Source organism: Peromyscus maniculatus, chromosome 8 (assembly GCF_049852395.1).
Source record: "Peromyscus maniculatus bairdii isolate BWxNUB_F1_BW_parent chromosome 8, HU_Pman_BW_mat_3.1, whole genome shotgun sequence".
NCBI lineage: Eukaryota > Metazoa > Chordata > Mammalia > Rodentia > Cricetidae > Peromyscus > Peromyscus maniculatus.
In genome coordinates this window covers 100,507,430-100,526,766 of record NC_134859.1, presented here as the reverse complement: position 1 = coordinate 100,526,766, position 19,337 = coordinate 100,507,430, and the positions used below count along the sequence as shown (strand labels likewise).

The window sequence follows — 19,337 nt, the reverse complement described above, 5'->3', positions numbered from 1 at the left end:
TGCCCATGTAGGACTGAGGTACCAGACTCCCTGGAGCAGTGGTTATAAGCAGTTTTGAGTTTCCTGACATGGGTGCTGGGAATGAACGGGGTCCTCTGCAAGAGCACTAAGTGTTTCTTAAGCTCTGAGCCCTCTCTTTAGCCTGTGTTTGACTCTGAACATTTCGTCTTTTGTCTTTGTCAGGTGTGTTCTTGGCACACGTAGCTGTTCAGTTCAAGCTCTTAGATGCAACTTTCCTGTGTATACATATTTTTCTCTGGTACAAGGAATTCCAACAATCCCAGATGCTTAAGGCTTGTTGGTATTGGTGGATGGGAGAAGGAATGAATGGCTTTAGGGAGATGTTGAGTACTGAATCCTCTCTAGAGGATGCTCTTTGCTTTCAGACATCCTCCATGTGTGTTGCAAATGGGACTTTCTAAACCACCACAGCCCTTTTAGGTAAGATTCACATGATGAGAATACAAGACACATTTTTCAAAGTCAGGATAGTGATTGACTCTTAAATGAAGTGGGAAGGGTAGAGGTTCATGGGGATGAAGGCTGCTGTGAGATTGCTGTTGGTACAGCCATTAGGCAACCTTATTAATGTGTTGTGTGCGTCATGGAACTGGAAGAAATGATGGGCTCTCTGGATAACTTGGAGAGCCTCTGCCAAACAGAGCCTAGGGGAAACCTACCTTGTGTTCTGTTTTCCCTGTGGCCAGCTGTGGATGTAAGGCAAGTTTTCAAGTTCCATGGGTCTCTACTTCCCTAATGGCACAACGAAGAGGTCAACCAGATGTCCCTGTGGTTCTTTGCCGGTATCTCTGGTTCCTATCAAGTTCAGTTCTTGTGTGTACCATCCTGGGCTGTAGCCTGGGTCTCTTGTGTAAGCCTTTGGGACCAGTTTCAATAAAGTGTTTAATACACAACCTTGCAGACTCTTGCAAACCTTTCTGGGTAACACTTACTTCATTGCACTTTTAAAAATGAAGAAAAAAGAGAGAAAGAAAACGCAGCTTAGCAGGCTCAGAGTAATTGAGGCTGACAGATGTCACTCAGAATTTTATTATTTAAAGCCACAATGATTTTCCAAATAACCTAAAAATATATAATCCAACCTCAAAATAGTGTTCTGTAACAGAGGCAGGCAAGCCTGTAGGAAATGAAGTCATAATCTTGGCACCCCTCGAGTGCTGGTCCAATGGCTTTGAACACTTTTATGTTCTCTGAGAAATACATGAACATGGAGCCATATCTAGTTACTCGGTGCGCCTGCCAGGGCCTCAGAGAACTGGGGTGTCTTGGGTGTTTTTCCCTGGCTCCTCAGTCAGCACAACACCTCTTCTGGTGCCTGCAAAGAGATTTCTCTCTATTCTGTGAGAGCAGGACTTGAGATGCAACAATGTGCTCAGATTTTAAAAATCAAGTCCATAGGTTGTATTGGTGTATTCAGATCACCCTCCTGCTGGGCAGCAGAGACTTCTAGAAGGAATCTAAGATACATGTGGCACCTCCTGTCATCCATCCATTTTTCTTCCTTTAATCTGCATGCTCTTTAGTCCTCATGATTATTTGCATATTATTTGCACAAGTGACACGAACACATAATAATTAACAACACATTGACCTGGTAGGAGTTATTGTGCTGTTCAGTCGATACAGATATTGAGGTCCATAGACTTTACCCAGCCTATGAGAGTGAGGGGATGGCAGAATGGGGCTTTGGATCTGGGTGAGGTAGAGTGGAATTTCAGAGCTGACATGAATTTCATTGGGTAAATATTATGAGCCCTGGGACAGTGGTGGGGTTAAGTCTCCATTGGTTAGTTGGCTATTATGTTACTTTGAGGTTTTCTTTTTCTTTCTTCCCTTTCTTTCTTCTTTCTTTCTTTCTTTCTTTCTTTCTTTCTTTCTTTCTTTCTTTCTTTCTTTCTTTCTTTCTTTCTTTCTTTCTTTCTTCCTTCCTTCCTTCCTTCCTTCCTTCCTTCCTTCCTTCCTTCCTTCCTTCCTTCCTTTTTTCTTTCCTTTTTTTTTTTCTTTTTGATAGGGTCTTACTATCTAGCTCAAGCTGGCCTCAGTCTACCAGTGCTGAGATCACAGGCCTGGGTCACCAAGCCTGGCATAAGTCTGGCTTTCTAAGAGGAGTTGAGGAGTGGGTTTGTGTTGAAGTGGGAAGGATGCAGGACATGTAGCTCTGGTGGTCTGAAAAGGCAGTTAGAAGCCAGGCTGTGTTCCACGTGGCGGTCCCTGGAAGATCCCGGCTGGAAGTTCTCTCTCAGATGGGTGTCCCGGAAGCATCTCCGGGTGGCTTCCGAGCCGGAGGAGAGGCCACAGGGCTGCCAGCGTGGGCCTGGCTGTATTTGGTTTTCTCTGACTGGATCTTTGTTCGCCTGCAGGCCTCAGCTGCCCGGGCTCTCGTGCCCCAGCTTCCTCTGCGCTGCGTGAAGCGCTAGCCTGGTTAAGTAAACACCGCTGGAATATTACCTGTCTGTTAACTTGTCAAAATTGCTTTACAGCCCCTTTTATCTCTCACCCCCACCCCACCCCCAACAGAATTTCCCCTGGAGTTCTTAGCTCCCTCCCTGGTTCCTTTCTTTCCAGCCTTCCTCCAACCTACAAAGTATCCCCACCCCCAGTCATTAAATATTGTCAGAGTTCTGCCACCGCACCGCCTTGTTCGCCCGCTCCAGATAAATGGTTGTTGACTCTCTAATGCAGACCAAGGACACTGGGCTCCCAGCCTCATGAAAGTAGCCGTGATGCCTGCCAGGTGGGCCAAGGCCAGGGGGCTGCAGGGCATGGGCTGCCTGAGCCCAGGAGGCTGCTCTAGCTCCTGGCCAGCTGCTGGCTGCTGGCGCCCTCCTTCCTTCCCTCGCGCCTGCCCCACCCTCTCTCTAAACATGACTGTATAAACCTTGAGGGTCTTAGGGGAACGTCCAGTTCTGAGCTCAGTGGTCACAGAGCCCGAGCCCTGGCTCCGTGAGTAGGTCTCATGCTTGATTGAATAAGGTCAGAGGCTCTGTAGAGAGTTGCTTCCTTTTAGCTGTGGTAAAATGCATATAATATCAAATCGACCCTTCTAACCATTTCACAGTATAATTCAGCGGCAATAAGGACATTCACAGTGTTGTACAGCCTTGACTACCTCCACTTTTCTTAAGCTATAATTGACATGCAAAAGTTGCATGTATTTAATATCTGCATTTTTGAAGCGTTTGGACAGAGACACATACCATTCCAAAGGAAACTCCATGCCTTGGCAGTTGTTCCCATCCTCACCAGACAGTCTGCCCCACCCACAGCAACCACTGATCTGTGTATATGTGCCTGTCTATGGATTTGCCACACACAGGATCACTGTGTGCCCTGTATGTTTAGCTTCTCTTCCTGAGCAAGATGTCGTCAAGGTCCTGCAATCCATGTTTGCCTTCCGAAGCTCAGGTCTTCCAAGGGACAGCGTGGAAACTGGTAGGAGCTGGTGGGTGGCTTAACTTGTTTCTGGCAGCAGTTCCTTGTGCCTGGCAGCGTGGACTCCTGGTGTCACCATCAATGGCTGACTTCCCCTTGTGTATTCAGCAAGGTCATTTCTAGTTTGCTGAAATGACCAGGTCTCCGTCTCTCAGGTCTTCCCACAGTTACTGCCCATCCAGTTTCCCTTTCCAAACCTGACAACGGTGGAGAGCATTCCTCTCGGACACTGGAGCTGAGCATATCCTGTAGCAGCCCTCTACCCTCAATCAGAGTCAGTATAAAGTTAGGGTGTGGATTTTGGAGTTGTGGCTCTGCCATCACCTGGCTGTGTGGCCTTGGTATGTCCACCCATGTGACGGGATTGACAGTACATCTTCTCTGGGGCCGGGGTGAATGAATTCACTAATAGCAGTCAGTCACTGTGTGTAGTACCTTGTGATTCCGACCGTGGAACCACCAGCGATTGTTAGTAAAATCTGGACTGAAGAAATGATCCGTAAGAGTACCCTCCATCCTCACCCACTGGTGTTTGCCATGTTTGAGCTTTTGGAAAGTTTTAGGAAGTCCATAGGACTTTAGTGTGTCTTTAAATTAGATGCATGTCATGGTTTTCAGGACTCTGAAAGGCCTCCAACTTAGATGTGGGACAAAGAGGAAAACCTTGCTTCTATCCAAATCAGCAGCTAAGTGTCCTCATTTCTTGCCACTTTCCTCTTTTTATTTTGCCATCCCATCTGTACACTTCGTCCCAGTCTGCAGCCACCCTGCATTCACCGATGTTTCGATTCCACCAAGCCAACCTTGCAGGGCCATTGTGACAGGGCGCGTTAATCTTGCGTGACTCTCCGTGGGTTCCAGGAAGTAGGAAAGAGTTAACAGGTCCCCCTGAATGCCTTGCCCCTTTTGATGTTGGCGGAAAACTAACTTTATGGACTCAAGTATGGTTCTGTGAAGTTTATTATTATGTTTATACTGTTTATTGTTATATATTTATAATCTGATTAATCACGGTTGTTTATTTATCATGTGAGCTCACACGAAAGGCTGGGGAGACGTTGGTGGGCTTATGACGTCAGGTCCTGTCTTGGCTCTTGTGTGATGACTGAGTTGTGTAACCTCTTTGTTCATTTGGTTTCATGCCTGGGGATCATTGGCCCTTGGCCGGTGTGTCCTGTGGTGTGAAGAGAGGGGGTGGACTGCCTCCTGGGCGTTGCCCGCTGCCCAGCTGTGGTGCCCATTCTTGGCCAGTGCTTGGTGGCTTTTCAGGGAGTCACACATACCTAGGTCAGGTACCTTCCTGGGGAAGGGCCCTGAGGGGGACTGCGGTTGCCTTGCTTGGCTGTTTGAACTCACTTTTTGAGTCCTAAAGGAGGCTCCTTTTTCTTTTCAATTTAAAAAAGCTAAGGGCTACCCTCAAGCACCTCTGTACCATTGTGAGTATATATGTGTGCAGTTTTCGCTAGAGCACGGGACCCTATGCACTTGCTTTTCAGGTCAGATCTGCTGCAGTGTGGTTTATATACAGTCGTAGTCACCCGTGGTTGGTGTTTGGTGCAGTTTGACTTTTAATTCTGGCTTTTCTGTCTCAGGTCTCCCTGAGAAGCAGGCTTGGAACACTGCAACTCTGATTTCACGGCCGACTCTAGCCAGAACCTCCGATCGCTGCTGTTATTACAGCCCTGGGTTTCTTTAAGCAGCCACTGCCAGGACTGTGCTCAGGGCCTTCAGTACGTTCAGATGTCCAGACTCAGCATGCAGGCCCTGAGCTGCAGTGGCTTTCAAGCAGTGCAGGAATTGCTCTCGGAGACAGACACAGATGAAGGACCACCTTGTGTCCTGCTTTGGGGAAATTGAGGGACAGTTGTTAGATCTTTGCCCTGTGTGTTTTAAGGATGGTCATAACTGTAAGAGAGGCAAAGAGGTCAGACACTCTTGCTCTCCCTTCCCAGTGCACATTCTTGCAGGACCCTTGCATGATCTACACCAGGGATCTGTGGAACAGGAAGGTAGTACGCGGGCAATGTCCTGGCCTGAGCTGCCTGGCCTCAGCCCTGCTCAAATAATCATACCTCACCTTTAAGAGTCTAGATCCCCTCCCTCCCTCCCTCCCTCCCTCCCTCTCTCCCTCCCTCCCCCTTCCGCTTTCCCTCTTTCCTCCCCCTCACTCCCTCCCCCTCTCCTCCCCCTGTCCCCCTTTCCCTGTTCTTTGTCTCATTTCCCATACCTGGGGTTGAATGCGGGGCTTAACACATGCCAAGCAACCTTTCATCACTTAGCTACTGCCCAGCCTCCGTTTCAGTTCCCTAGACAGGGTCACACTAAGTTCCCAGGTCGTCCTTGAACTCACTCCAGCCCAGACAGACCTTGATCTTTTGATCTTTTCTACCACCGTCTCCCGAGTATCCGGGATCCCAGGTCTGCACCACCAGGTCTGGCCTCATTCTCTTCTTCTTGGGGTCACTGTGAGCCCTGGGTAAAGACTGTGCCTTCTTTCTCATTCTGCATGAGCCTCCCCACAGACTTGAGTGTAGGGAGTCTGGGCAGAGAGCTAGCTCTTCAGCGCCTGCCTTCCGGCTCACTGACTCCGTGATAAGGTTCCGATGGATGGATTGCATGTCACGTTGCTTGGAAACAGGGTGGAAGCTGGCCAATGAGTTCTCAAAGCAGTGCTTCTGAGCTCCCAGGACCAGCACATTTGAATAGGGCTGATAACTCTCTTTTCTGCCCCCCTCCCCCCTCCAAAGAGGAGAACATGAGCAGTCTGCTTCCACACAGATAAGCTTCCTGAAGGGAGAATGAAACATGCTTGTTTTTTTTTTTTTTTTTTTTAAATTCTTTTCTTTCCTGTCAGTTGTCTGATTTCTCTGCTGGAACAATTGTCTTGTCTTCAAACCTTCAAGAGAGTGAAGCTAGCCTTAGTCCACCTTGGGGATAGAGGCTGAACAGAATCTGCCTGCCCATCGAACGCAGCGGGGGTCAGGGGGAGCTTGAGAAGGCCCGAGAACAGCTTTGTTTTCTCGCAGCAGCTCGCAGGCTCATGGCCATGTCCTGGCTGAGCGATTGTGTGTCCAGCTCACTGGGCCAGGGCTGAATCACCACGAATCCCCCACAGTCCTGGCAGTGGCTGCTTAAAGAGACCCAGGACTATAATAATGGCAGTGCTCAGAAGTTCTGGCTAGAGTCAGCTGGAAGAAGGCGTCTATCACGGTCTCCTGAGAGATGAGGAAAGCCTGGGTCTGGCTGCTGGGGAAGAGATGAGTGGGATCTCTGGGCTGTGCTGAGAGACATTCTAAGCCTTAGCATTATAAGTGAGAATTAGGTTTAACTTATCGGAAGTCAAGGGCAGATCAACAAGGGTTTCTCTGGCAGGGTCCAGCTCTACCATGGCTCTCTTAAGTTTGTTAGCTATCCTATATTGCAGATTGCCAACTCTTGGAGAGTTCATCCCAATCTGAACTTATATATATATATATTATTATTATTATTAAGACTGGTGTGGGAGCTCTGGGGTACTCAGCTCATACTGTCTGTCGTCTATGGCAGGATGGCCTTGGTGGTGAGGGCAGGCTGCTTCCAGAATAATCTGGCACAGTTGCTCTCTTACCCTGCTCCACTCTCTGCTCACCTCCAGCGTTGGTGGGAGCAACCCAGAAAGTAAGTTACCCCACTTATCCTCTGGTAGGGGAGTAAGAGGGCCATGGAAGGCTAGGAAGCAGCCTTTGGATTGGGGACCACCCACGTGACTTCCTCTGCTTGGCTCTTTCAACACTGTTAGCCTCTTGGGCTGCTTTACTGGTTTTGCCCACTCTTGCGTTTATCTTTGGAAGGGTCTCCTATTCCATAGTGGCCCCTCCCTCTTTCTTCTCCAGTCTATAGGAAATATGGCTGCTGCCCCAGGTCTAGTTTTATGCAACAGGAGAACCTTGGAGAAGGGGAAAGGGTGGGACTTCTTCCTAGAACATGTTCTTGTGTTTAGCACATGTACTTCTTCAGGGTCCCCAGGTAGACCAGATGAACCAAGCAAGCCAGACTGGAAACACTGGGATATTCTCACAGGTATTTACTTTACACTGATAAATATAAATCTGTCTGCTGGTGGTTTACAAATGGCAGCAGCATGGCTCTCTCTAAATAACTCCGCTTGTTCTCTGATTTGGAGGCCCAGACAAGTATCCCCCTGAGAACCCCAGCCATCGTATTATCAGCAGTTGTTCTGAAGCCAGTCCTGGGCTCTTCAACATCCTACCTACCTCCACTGGAGTAGAAAGCCCGAGAGCCTGAGTGTTGGGGACTTGCTTATCCTGTGACGTCATCTCAAGTGGAATTCTGGGTGCTCTGCTGGATCCCGAGCTGACAACATCTTTATGAGGTCCTACTTTTCTAGGGACCTACACAGAGCTTGCTTCAGTTGCTGGCCCCCATCTCCCCTCCCACCATCTGTATCCCCCCCCCCAAGAAGTTTGTCTTTTGGAGTAGAGTTCCATGTTGCTCAGTCACACTGTAGCTATTCTTCAGTGTCCAGCTTTGTCTGCAAGTTGTATTTGATTCCAGTGGCTTGTTTTATTTACAGGTAAGGGGCCTTTTCACAATTGACACCAACAGAAGATACACAACTATTTATAATTAAAATGGTAAACACACACGCACACACGCACGCACCACTGACAGCTGGTGGCTTTGGTCAAGACTCGCATGAGTGAGCAAGGCCCTTGGGTCAGATTCTCCCCATGGCAGAGCTCCCTTCCCCACAAATTCAGAACATTCTAGTCTTGCTTGTATTTCAATATTGGTTGATAAGACTGAATCACATAAATGTCAAAACTGATAGACTCATACAATTTAGACAGGTGTACCATTTCTCCCTAGAAAAGACTGTTGAGAACAGAGCTCTGATTTCTAAGGATTTTACCTCTCTCTGCAGAGACCCATTGAGCTCATACTTGCTAAGCTGAGCATCAGCCAACCAAAAAAAGTATTGTCTTTATTTTTGCTCTTTTTACAGCTTCAATGAAGTACATTTAACAAAAAATCTGTTCAAGGAATACACGTGACATGGCGATATGATATATATCTATATGTGTATCCATAAATATATATTCACATATAATATGCATACATAGTGAAATGAGTAATGTAATTAAAATAACCAACATATTCATTACTTCTCATAGTTACCATTTGTGTGTGTGTGTGTGTGTGTGTGTGTGTGTGTGTGTGTGTGTGTTGGACCCTTTAGCACATTTCAGTCAGGTGAACAATATGTGTGCTTATTATTTCTCTTGATTGATTTTCGTGTGTGTGTGTGTGTGTGTGTGTGTGTGTGTGTGTGTGTGTGTGTGTGTGTTTTGAGATATGGCCACGTAGCCATGTGGCCTTGGACTCATGGCCTTCCTTCCTCAGCCTCTCGAGTGCTGGGATTACAGGTGTACACCTCACACCCAGCTCTACATGTACTCTTTTAAGTATTCTTTACGTCACCTGCTGCATACTAGATCCTGGAGCATTCTTCCTGTGATCTGAAAGCCACTAGACTCTCTGTGTTGTCCCTTATCGGATGTCTTCTCCTCTCTGGTGACCAGAGAACCCTGTAAGGAAGGGCCATGGTTGTCTTTTGGACAGATGTCCTTGTAACCAATTAGCCTTTTCTCTTGAGAAGGCAGATCCTCCTGAGGTTTCTGGGCAGAATTCAGACTTGGAACACATCCTACCAGTCACTATAGCAGACCACAGAGGCCCTGGGAGACAGCCAGCCTTAGCTCATGGGGATTGTTCTTACTGAGGATGTAGAACCCACACCAGTACCCTTGTGCTTCAAAGACATCGCCCTAGTGACTTGAAGATGTGGCCTTGACCAGAGTGACAGGATCACAAACACCAGAGGGAAGAAAATAGCTCGTGTGGCTGCTATTTTCCTTCTAGAACAGTCTCCACTTCCTGATGCTTTTCATCAGTTACGTTTGGAGACTCTTAGTTTAGAGCAGTGTCCCGCTTTAAGAGGTTGTGTTGTGTATTAATTCAAGCTGAGCTTGGCATCAGAGAGCATTCCCTCTGCCCAGTAGCTTGTTTTCTTTCTTTTTTTCTCCCTTCTTTCTTTTTATTTTCCTTTCTGCGGGCCAGAATGGCACATAAGAATTCCCCGGCATGGGGCACGGCTCAGTGGCTCTAAACCCTCCCAGGCACCTCTTTTCCAATCACCCAAATATATAGCGTTGGGTGTATTTCTGAGCATGGGGATGACGTGGTTTGCATGGAACATGAATCTCTGAATAAAAGAGATCTGCCCTGGGAGGAAGACTGTGGTGTGCTGGACAGGTGGTGGTTCACTTTTGACCTTCACCCTTCTCCTTGTCTTCCCACCTCCTTCTTATTGGACATTAAAAAAAAGAAGAAGAAGAAGAAGAACGATATGTTACTTTGCTGCCCATCACGTGCTCTTATCCTTCTTGCCGCTTGCACTGACAGGGCTGGCTCAACGCTTTTCTCCTTCGGGGAGTTTCACTAGACACTACCAAGAGATGAGAAGGAAATTAAACTCAGTAGGGGTAATTCCATGATTGGAATACCAAAACCCCGAAGATGTCTGTCTGTTGGTCCCAGAGAGGAGACCGTGTACCAGTTGGAGTCCACGAGAGTAGAAGTTTAACTTTCAGGCACTGGTTGGAATTGATCAGTCTGGTCTGTGGGGGAAATGGTTGTCCTAGAAGTTCATTAACTCTTCCTATGCTAACTCACTTGAGGAGTGAAGGGAGGGCTGTCTCTTGTCCAAGGTGAATCTATCATCATCATCTGCTGCTGGGAAGGCAAACGGGTCCCAGCTTTCTGGAGGAGACAGTGGTAAAGTAAAGGAGAAGATGTAAACTGGAAACTGTGTGTGTGGTACATACATAAGTGATGGGTCGAGGACACACCCTGATGGGGAGCTTGTCTGTTTTGCATTTATGCAACACTGAGGGATGAAGGCAAGGGAAATAGCACTTAGGAGGAGAGTACCACCCATCCCCAGAGTGGAATATTAGGAAGTCACGCCATGCATTTACATTTTTCAACATAGAAATGTATCTCTGATTCATTCTTCAGTGCAGTCTGCCGGAAAATAGTGGGTGTCAACTCCATTGAATCCCGAACTAGAGTGTGAGATAGGGAGAAGAAATAGGTGGGGGAAATTAGGTTTTGAATAAAATCTGTAGTGTAATTTCACTGTAAAATTTATCTTTAAAAATTTTTTGTGTACGGTGTTTTTCATGCACCCATGTCTGCGGCACGTGTGTATAGTGCCCGAGGAGAGTCCTCTGGAACTGGAGTTACAGGTGGCTGTGATCCACCATAGGTGGCCAGGAACCGAACCCCAGTCCTTAGCAAGACCAGCCAGTGTATTTAACCACTGAGCCATCAGTTTCTGTTTATTTCTTTGTTTGGGCAAATATGCTGTGGTTACGTAAAAAGTTTGCATGAGCCAAAGATAGGTAAAAGCATAGGAACTTCTTTTTAATCTGCAGCTTTTCTTTTAATCCAAAATTATTCCAGAATAAAAAGTTAAGGAAATAAAGGTGTCAAGCACTTCTATTTTGGAAAGATTATTAAGGAAAGATTAGCCAGTTGCCTATGGCTGCCGAGCTTCGTTTTCTAGTTTATAAGTGAGAATTATTTCATGTTAATAAAAGTCAACAAAGTGCATAATTTTGGAAGAAGAGAGTGGCATACAAAATAGAATCTGGTGGTCCTTTAGTTACTAGAACCTGTCTCCATCAGACTTCCTGGGTCCATTAGAGTTAAGCCTATGCTCCTGGGTGCAGCCCGACAGGCCAGATAGGCTGCGATTAAGAACATGGACTTTGGAATGAAGCAGAGAGAGCTGGTCTGAAGCCCTCACTTGCCAGCTGCATGGCCTTGGGCAGTCATTTTGTCTGTGGCTTATTTTCTTTAAAAAAAAAAATCTGTAAAATGTGTTTAATGATCTCATAAGACTATTGCCAGAACTAAATGAGGCAATATAGTGCTTCATACATACGTAAGCTACATAGGGGAAGGCCTGCGACCTTTCTCTGTTACTGCACCTTGTATTTGACATGTCTTACTCGGAACATAGTTTTTCTGAAATCACTGGTCCTATCTCCCAATGTGTGAATTCTATTTTTTGATAATTCCTTTAATAGTTTTTTTTTGGGGGGCGTGAATGTTACTGAACGTAGAGTATTTGAGAGTCATTATCATCCTATTTCAGTACCTATATGGGCCCTGTCCCATGTCCCATGCCCATGTGATCTTCCTGGATTGTGCCTGTGTGGACTGTTTCCCAAATTATGCCACTTAAGGAAAATCCTTCCTAAGTGTTTGACTGTCCCCCTGGGTCTTTGCACAGAAGCTGTTGACTCCACAGGCTCTTGCTGTCCCTTATTTCCAAGGACAGGAGGGGTCACTGAGTGTCCCCAGGGAGGTAGCCATTGTCATCAAATGGGAGCTATTCTCATGAGCTCACACCCTCAGCACAGCTGGTGCCCAGGGTTGCTGAATCCAGTGCCCCATGGTGAGAGCAGAATGCCTTGCAGGTGGACCTGGATCCCAGGCCACCTGTGTTCTGTCCCCAAGTAGGCCACACAGAGCCCATTTGTCACTCTCTCTGGAATCTGTGTTCAGTGATTTTAGGACATTGGACAAGCAAAAGCACCATCTTTACTCATTCCACACTAAACAAAACAAAGCCCCAAACCAACATCAGAGGCCAAAAAGCTTTGAACATACCATTTAAGAAAATGTTTATTTAATACTGGTTAAAAATATACTGCCTTACCTTTGGAGAGAAGAAACAATTAAATAACTTGGAGGGCTTCAAAGGTTTCCTCTCCCTCTGCTTTCCAGGAGGGGAAATATTTTTCAGAGTCATTTGAATATTAAAGAACTGGGCCCAGAAGCCCTGGCTGTCTGTGAAGGAGATCAGCAAGTCAATCACATATCTTCCAAAAGTTCATTTTGTGCGACGGAACAGCAGGACCCTTTCACTGCCACCTCTGAAGCTGCTGTCCTTCTGTCTCTTTTATTTGCTTATTTCAGGCCTGGCTGTGTGCTGAGAAACATTTGTTTCTGATGCATTCACACTTAACTCATCGAGATACTATTTAGTGTGAGTCCTTTCAGGGCCCTGAAGCGCTTGAGCCCTTGGAACTCAAGATGTTGGTCAGGGTAAGTGAATGCAGATGGCCTTGGCTTGAGCTCCATGGTGAATCTCTCCACCTGGCAGTTTGGCTCCAGCCTGGTGAATGCAGGAGTGGCCTCCTCTGCCTCATCGCTCCTCCACCACCTCTGTCTGGAACCTCCAGGCTGGGTCAGTAGCCTGGATAATGCTCCTGACAGCACCAGTCCAAGAGCCTGCTCTGGATGCTCACTTATCTCCTCCATCCCTAATGTTTCTATTTGTTTCTTATGGTTTTTTTTTTTCATTTTTATGTGTGTGTTTGTGTGTGGTATGCATATACATGCGTGTGCATATTTGCAGGTGCACACGAGTGTGTGCGGAAGACCTGAAGTTGATAGTAGGAGCCATCTTCCATCTCTCTTCAATAGTTTAGTCAACAAGTCAGGGTCTTCTAATCAAACCCAGAGCTCACTGATAAGGCTCGTCTCCTTCGTCTGCTTGTTCTGGGGTTCCCCATTCTGTCTTCCACGGCTGGAGTTAGAGGTGGGCACTCCACCCATTTGGTACTCACATCAGTTCTCAGGATCGGCACTCCAGGCCTCAGGCTTGCACAGCAAGGGTCTGAACCACCAAGCCGTCTGCCCAGCCTCCAGGGTTCTAGTTTAGAAAGTACAGACATGTAGAAAAGCTGAAAGAATTTGCGTCTGGCACCCTTACCACATAGATTCCACAAGCGTGTTTCTCTTTTTAATTCTATAATTGGCTCACCCAGCCACTTACCTGGCCTGATCCCCAGGCCCGGCTCTGTCCATTCTAAACCTATGTGATCTCCACTATCTACGTGGCCTGCTTCCACCCACCCATTGCTAGAACTCGAGAGTTGCTCACAGATGTTTTTAAAGGTAAAATTCGCATGCACTGTGCTGCCACAGACCTCGGATCTCTGGTACCTACAGCTGATGCCTCTAGCCTTGGCAGTTTCCATGTGGCTTTTCCTCTTGTGCTGACCTTACTCTTTGGATTTTTTTCCTCCCCATACTAGTTGTACTATTCTGAGGGAATTTCATATCAATGGAGCCAAATCATGTAAATGATAGCCCCCACTCCATTCCACCATTTCACTTTCATGTACTCTGGGTCCATAGCGGTTTGAAAAGATTAAATGGAAAATTTCAGAAATAAATAATTCATAGGTTTGAACAACTTTGATTACTCTTTGGTATAATTTTCCATTTTACTATTAATTACTGTGTTTAGGATCTTACAAGTCTAATTAAATACACTGAGTTGTATCATAGTTAGGCATATGTAGGGGAAAGTGTGGGATAAAAGAGTTTAATGTCACCCACAGTTTTGCACTTCCACCCTGGGCTCCTGGATTCTGCCTGCCTCAGACAGGGAGAGGATTGTGTTTCTCTGTGGCCCTGGTCCACTCTGCAGGAAGCTGTTGAGACTCCACGCCATTTCGCGGCACAGAGGGTGGCCCCTGGCATCTGCTGAGTCATGTTGCATCTCATGACTTGACCCGTTTTCATGTCTGAGCTGTTTTGAATAAAGTCATCTCCAATGTTACTGAACACAACTTCTCTCAGACATGCGTGTGTTCATGGTGCTTGGGTGGATAACTCGGAGTAGACTTGTAAAATGTTCACGCAGCAGTGTGTCTGATTTTTGTAAGAAGCTACCAGACCCCTCTGCAAAACCCCTTGTTCCACTCTGTGCATCCACCAGCAATGTCCAGGAGTTTCAGTTGCAACAACCCCTGGTCATACGTGATGCTGTCACTTCAAAATGACGGTCACTGGCTGGTGTCCCCAAGTATCTCATTGTGTCCTCACTGTGTGCTGTGCATATTAGGTCCAAGCCTGCACAGACAGAGTGGTCCACGTGGTAGGAGGACAGATGCTCTGCAAAGGATGCTCTGAGGCAGGCGGGCTCAAGCTGGACTTGGGAAACCTTGCCCAGAGCTGGGGAGATAGCTCAGCTGGTAGAGTGTCTTGTAATCCCAGTGTGCTAGGAACATGGAAACAAGGGGACCCTTGGGCATCCGTGGCTGGACAGCTTAGCCTGAAAACCTTCAGCCTCAGGTCCTAGTGAGAAAGCCTGTCTCCAAAAGTAAGGTGGCCCCCCTTTTGAGGAATAACCCTGGAGGTTGACCTCTGGTTTTCACATGCATGTACACCCACACACAATGCCTCTACCACACAAATAAATGAGAAAATAAATAAACATATACATGCATACATACACGCATAGTCTTTCTCTTAGAAAACAAGACCGTCTTAATTCCACTTCTTTCCCTCTGGATCTGTTCTTTTTTTTCCTCCTTGCAGAATAAATACCTCCCAGCAGGGCATTTCCAGTGACTGCCTCTGTACATCGCTCTGAGACTTATGTCTGAATCGTACTTTCTTGTGACTCCTCAATCCCCCTCACCTGACTTAGCCTTGTGATCTGGACCCCTCCTCCCTCACCTGAGTCTCCATGTTCAGGAGAGTGAGAGAGACAACAGTAGGCGCTCAGCAAATGTCTTACCAAGACGCCTTGCTGGCCTTCACCTTCTGCAAGTTGTTTTTTTATTCCATACACGTTGACTTGGCATCTGTGGCTCATCAGGTGCTAAACAAGGAGGGTGGAGGGCAGAGGGCAGCTTGGAGGAAGACTTGGTGTCTGCCCTTTGGGAGGCCTGTGTATCAGAGAGAGGACGTAGGCAAAAGTAGGTTGGCTTCTGAGTGTTCCTGCAGGACCGAGGGAACGGAGTACACACCTGGCCCAGGGTCACTGCTGTTACTTTTCAGCTATGTGAGCTGGCAGGTTACTGTCGTCCTCGGCCTTCCCTTCTGTGCAGTGGGATAGTAGAGAGTCTCGTGTGCTGGGCGGGTGTGAGGTTTGATCCTATGCCCAGGATATCATGATCTCCAGGAGGGAGAGATTGCAATTTTAATAAAGCATAATAAATAAATCTGCACTCCAAAGGGATGTTTTCTTAGACAGGGGAAAGGGGCAGGGGCAGATCTTCTAGGGCAGAGGTGCCAATTACTTACTCAACTCTTGAGCTACCTTGCCTAGGTCTGTGGGCTCTCCACTCTTCATGGCCTTCCTAAGTTGGCAGCTGTGAATTGCATGGAGATGAGATGTGGCGGTTAGTGTAAGATTTTAATTTAAAAGTACGTGTTCAGATACACGTGTGTAGAAGGGAACCAGAGTCAACCTTGGGTGCCATTCTTTGGGAGCCGTCCACATTATTTCTTCAGACGGGCCTCTCACTGGGGCCTGGGGTTCGCTGATTAGGTTAGGTGGTCTATCCAGCCAGCCCATGGGTCTGCCTGTCCCTGTTTGCTGAGATTACAACTACTTACCACTGTGCTTGACTTTTCTCATGGGTTCTGGGGGTGGAACTGAGGACCGCATGCTTACACTGCAAACATTCTAAGCCCTTTACAGACTGAGCTATCAGCCTGGGTGTTTTGTTTTTTTGTTTGTTTGTTTGTTTTGTTGTTTTTTTAACAGTTTGGAAAGGAAGCATGAATTCCACTTCAGGTGTTAGCGCTGACTCTGCCCAGGGACCCAGATCATTCCAGACAGTTTTTTTTTTTTTTTTTTTTTTTTTTTTAAATAAATGGTGTTGTCCAGTAACATTACAATATTTGAGAGTTTGCAAGGATTTGATGCCTAGCCTGGTCCTATGTGGCTCATGCTGCTTGCTATGTCTGGTCTCTTCTTAGTGAAGAGTTTGTTAATGATCATCATGCCCCCCAGTGCCTATAGACTTGTTGGCCTATGTGCCAGAGACAGTCCGGGAAAGAGGGAGCTGGCTAGTGGCTAGGAGCCAGGTCACGTGCTGTTGGCCCTGCCCTCCTGCAGTGAGTGCTCAGGTCACTTTCCTCTGGCCTCCTTGGACTCTCCGAGCCAGCCCTCACTTTCCTTTAGGTTTAGGGAAGCGGAGAGCCGTTCTAACAACTGGACCTGGTGTGGAGCCGAGAGCTGTCTGGATTCCCCACCCTAGCCTCCCCTCTAACACCCTCTGGATCCAAGGTTGAGTAAGAGATGTTGGCAAGAGCTGGGGAAGACAACTCAATTGTTTCAACTTGCAGAGAGAGAGAGAGAGAGAGAGAGAGAGAGTTGGTGGGGAAGCAGGCAGATGGTCCTAACCCTAGAATGACTCATGCGCACAGCACCCCACCCTGCTTGTTGAAAGTTCCCTACCTGATGCAAAACCAGAAACAAACCACAAGCAAGTTGCCCCCTTGTCTGTACACACATGTGGAGTTGGAGACACCCTTGGAGCACGTTGCTCAAGATGAGTTCTCTGGGGCTGTGCTTCCCAGCCTTAGCTCTGTTCTGGGGGGTGGGGTGGGGGGGTGCGGGGGGGGGGGGGGTGACTCTATGTCCTGGGCCTGCTGCTAGGAGTTGTTCTCAGGGAGAAGGAGGGGGGCCAGCCTGGTCAAAGCCAGGTTCATTGCACAATCTCGCATGCAGCTTGGTCCCTGTCCCCCATGGAGGTCCCTGCTCAGTGCCTCTGAGAACAGCTTCTGCTCTGCTTCCTGGACTCTGAGTGTGGTAGCTGTAGGCCCCAGCCTACAGGGAGGGGATCTGGTGTAAGTCCTGCCGGCTTCATTCCTATGCAGGACAGGTAGGCTGCAGGCTCTAACACGCCGCCAGCCTGGCTCCACAGAGGCCTCCGCACCAGGGGAAATTTAAAAAAAAAAAAAAAAAAAAAAAAAAAAAAGCCAGCAAGAGGGAGGGAGTGAACAAGCGAGAGAGGGATTATTTTGTTTCGACGTGTTTGAAAGCGGGATCTGTGGCCAGTTGTTTTTTTTTTTTTTCCCTCCTCTTTCCCCCCTTATTTACACAGTCTGTTCAGAGACACACTCGGGCCTGTTTGGATTGGGTGTTTGCTCCGGAGACGGGCCAAGCATTTCAGCACTGTGCGTTGGCACTGCCACCTCGGCGGCACCAGGAGGCCCAGTCGGTCACAAGACCTCGCGGGGCCTCCTCACTCCCTATTTATCCTCCCTTCACCTTCTCTCCTCCGTTTCTTGCTGCTGCGGGTGCTCGACAACGGTGGGCAGCCAGGGAGTGAGGTCGCCATACCTGGCGCTCGTCTTTCCGAATGAGGGCATTGCCACACCAGGGCGAGCGTGGAAAGTCTGTCCACAAGCCTGGGGTGCAGACCTAGAGACTGAGATTTCCCTAGCAGGCTTTGGGGTCCCTGAGGGTCTGGGCTGGAACTGGCAATATGTGGCATCTGGCCAGGTTGGGGAAGGCAAGCAGAAATTTACATAGGGCTGTTCTCCAGGGATGCTGAGCTGGTTCGGGGAGGTGAGGTAGGGCAGAGCCAGCCAACACCATGCTATGCCAACACTATGCTATGTATCCCGGGGTGTGTGTGTGGGGGGGGAGCTTGTTTGAAATGCAGGTCCTCAGGCTCACAAGATCCTCCCTTAGCTGTTGCTAGACTGGGTTGGTGTTTGCGACCCTCAGCTCTGAGCCCGCATTTTACAAAGGGAGTTAGTTTTCTGGACCTCATCCTGTGTCTTGAGATGCATTTGTATGAATGATCCTGTAAGTGCATTTCGAGAATAGTAGAAAATGCAAGACCCTCTTGGAAACTTACCAAGCTTACAAGAGCTTCATTTAACATAAATTAACTCAGATTCGACTCGGGGGGGGGGGGGCATCTCCCACTGTCCCCTGCCACACCCCCAGGTCTCTAGTCTAGTGTCACATGGTTTCTGCTGGAGGGCATTGCTCTCTCGCGGTGAAGCCCTCCTCATGGTCTAAGGTGTTTAGAACCTTCGTTTTAGATCTAGAACATGATAAGATGTGGGCTCTGGAGCTAAACTAACTGGATTCTAATTCAGTTCAGCACCTTACTGGGAGTGTGACTTTTGACAGGCTGTGTGGTTGTCCCATGCCTCAGTTTCTTATTCCATGAAATGAGAATAATATGAGCATTTATTAGAGAGGGCTGTATTTGTATCATTGTGTCATTGATAGTTCTGGAAACAGATTACTGCCCCATCACCCCCCGTAAATATTGTCTAACTGGTGTCTTTCTTTCTCAATCTTCCCATCAGGCTCGCAGCCTCCCATGTATTCTAAATGTATAATCCTGAGTCCAGTCATACGCCAGAGTCGCCCACAGAGTGCTTTGAACAAGTTACCCACAGTTCCATGCCAGCTGAAGCCCACTGCAGGAGTCTCCATCCGGTGGGGAAGCCTCGGGGCTGCATGTTAGCATGTTCCCTGGGTGATTTCATCACAGTTCTCTGACTAGTGGTGGCTGGAGAGCCATGGCTAGAGCTCCAGGTTTCTAAAGCGAAGAAGGACCTGCTGGGGGTGCCATGCTGCTGCGTGGGGGGTCACACATTAGTGGGGAGTCCCCTCTCTGATCCGGGGCTCAGCCTTGAGTGGTAGAACCTTCCTCTAACTGTTCTCACTCCCCTTGTCGTAAAGCAAAGGGAGGAGGAGCCTTGCAAAGTGTGGTCCCTGGGGCAAGGATGGCAGCACCCATATTCGGGAGACTGTTACGATGTAGACTCTCTAGCCTCACGGCAGACCAGCGAGTGGTCTCAGAGTCTGTGTTCTGTCAGGGTCCCCAAGAGATTCTTGGGAAGCAAGAGGAACAACTCTCTAGACGAACTGGAAAATCAAGTTCCTGGTGTCAACTGCAGAGCCTTCTTCCTGGATGGGAAGAGGGATGCTGAGAAAGGTGTGTTAGCCCCAGTGTTGCCATAGTAACCAGCTG

The 19,337-nt window shown here is 47.9% G+C and overlaps 2 long non-coding RNA genes across 6 annotated transcripts in view; one reads left to right on the top strand and one right to left on the bottom strand.

Annotated features, from left to right (window-relative positions):
* The window catches only part of LOC143267030 (uncharacterized), a 163,757-nt gene that overhangs the window by 52,937 nt on the left and 91,483 nt on the right, over positions 1-19,337 (top strand). Inside the window, exon 1 of one of the 5 annotated variants that reach the window (XR_013041954.1) lies at positions 16,234-16,621. The exons of the other annotated variants lie outside the window; for them this stretch is intronic. This is a non-coding gene — a long non-coding RNA (uncharacterized LOC143267030). Of the gene's footprint in view, positions 1-16,233; positions 16,622-19,337 lie in introns of those variants that run through there. 5 annotated transcript variants of the gene reach the window in all.
* Positions 1,855-6,041, bottom strand: LOC143267029 (uncharacterized). The gene is made up of 2 exons (XR_013041951.1): positions 5,820-6,041; positions 1,855-5,292 (listed from the first exon to the last, which is right to left on the bottom strand). It is a non-coding gene; the product is annotated as an uncharacterized LOC143267029 (long non-coding RNA).